The sequence below is a fragment of the Penaeus chinensis genome, chromosome 16, assembly GCF_019202785.1.
Source record: "Penaeus chinensis breed Huanghai No. 1 chromosome 16, ASM1920278v2, whole genome shotgun sequence".
Lineage (NCBI taxonomy): Eukaryota > Metazoa > Arthropoda > Malacostraca > Decapoda > Penaeidae > Penaeus > Penaeus chinensis.
The window spans coordinates 27902397-27904896 of record NC_061834.1 but is presented as its reverse complement, the minus strand read 5'-3'; positions in this window follow the sequence as shown (position 1 = coordinate 27904896).

The following is a 2500-nucleotide window of genomic DNA, read 5'->3' as shown; positions in this document are numbered from 1 at the left end:
ACGCACACGTACTATAGGTAGAAACAAAGTATGAATCTACTGTTTGCCAAGGACATAATTTATCCTAATTATTGTTTGAGATTATTGTTCATGATCTGACTAATTATCCACACCCATCCCATTTCCTCTTTCTCTCGTCATTCATTACTTCCCTTTCACGTATTCTCTCTCTTACTGGCTTTCTGTTATAGTTGCTGTTATTATCACTGATTGATTTATAATGTCACTACTGGTAAAATTTACGATAAAAATATAATAATGATGATAATATTAACAATAACAACAAAAAGAGCAAATTATTGGTTACAAGAATAATGATAATGATAGCATCAATGATGATAATAAAAATAACAGTAATAATAATGACAATGATAATGGTAATAATAATGATAATGATAATGGTATGAATGATGATGATAAAGAGATAGTAATAATAACAAAACTGGTAATAACTGTTTTAACAATAATAACGAAAACAAGTACAGCGAGTTCAATGATGATGATGATGATGATGATGATAATGGTAGTAATAATGATAATGGTAATAATGATGATAATGGTAATAATAATTATCATTAATGGTAATGATAATGATAATAATGATGATAAAGATGATAAAGATTATAATGATCATAATGACTATAATGATGATGATAATAAATAAGATGATAATGATAATGATAATAATGATAGTGATAGTGATAGTGATAGTGATGGTAATACTGATAATGATAATGATAATTATAATGGTAGTAATAGTAATGGTAATAATGATAGTAATAATAATAACAATAACAATAATAATAATAATAATAATAATAATAATAATAATAATAATAATAATAATAATAATAATAATAATGATGGTGATAATAACAATACTATAATAATTAGTATTATAATATTGATAATGATAGTAATAATAATAGCAATAATGATAATAATTAGTATTATAATATTGATAATGATAGTAATAATAATAGCAATAATGATAATAATTAGTATTATAATATTGATAATGATAGTATTGATAATAGCAATAATGATAATGATAATAATGATAATGATGATAATGATGATGACAACAACAACAAAAACAATAGAAATGATAATATGATAATAAGGATGATAACAATGATAATAATAATGGTAGTAATGATAATAATAATAATAACAATAATATTAATAGTAGTAATGATGATAATAATAATAACAATGGTAATAATAATAATAATAATAATAATAATAATAATAATGATAATAATAATAACAATAATGATAATAATAATAATAATGATAATGATAGTGATAGTGATAGCGATAGTGATAGTGATAGTTATAATGATAATGATAATGATAATGATAATGATGATGATAATAGTAATTATAATAATAAAATAATAATAATAATGATAATGATAAAAGTAATAATAATATAATAATGCTAATGATAATAATAAATGATGATAACGATAATAACAACAACAACAATAATAATAAAACTAATAATAATAGTAATAATAATAATAATAAAAATGATAATAATAATAATATGATTCATAATAATGATATAAATTATTATAGCAATAATAATAATGATAATGATGATAATAACAATAACAACAACAAAAACAATAACAATAACAATAACAATATTTGTAATGATGATGATGATGATGATGATTGATGATCACAATAACAATAACAATAACGATAACGATAACGATAACGATAACGATAACGATAACGATAATGATAATGATAATGATAATAATAGTAATGATAATAACAATAACAATAATCATAGTAATAATCATAACAATAATGATGGTGATAATAATAATGGCAATTATATTAATGATAAGCTTTTTGAATCACTCCTACCACCACAAAAATTAAATACATACATAATTACTTGTTACAAACACACACACACACACACATATATAAGCCTTTCATATTAGTATTTTCTTCCTCTCCACCAAACCCTATATCTAAACATTCTTATCTCATTAAAAAAAAAAAAAAAAAAAAAAAATCTGCATCACTAGTTATGACTGGAATGACAGATACGTAAGCTTTTGATATAGTTGAAGCCATCTCATCTCCATTTAAAGGCAAAGCGATAGCATATACGTGTTCCATTACTGTATGCAAATATTTTCATGTGTTTGAGCGTAGCCATTATACTAACATCATCATGGTGGATCAGAAATGATATTTCATTTGATCTGTATATTTGTAAAAGGTGGATGCAAATGAATTATATATATATATATATATATATATATATATATATGTGTGTGTGTGTGTGTGTGTGTGTGTGTGTGTGTGTGTGTGTGTGTGTGTGTGTGTGTATGTTCCTTCAGATTTTCAAAATAAATGGCAATGTAGAAGAAAGTTAACATATATATATATATATAATATATATATAATTGTGTTTGTATGTTTGTTTGTGAGCACACACACACACACACACTCACACACACACACACACACA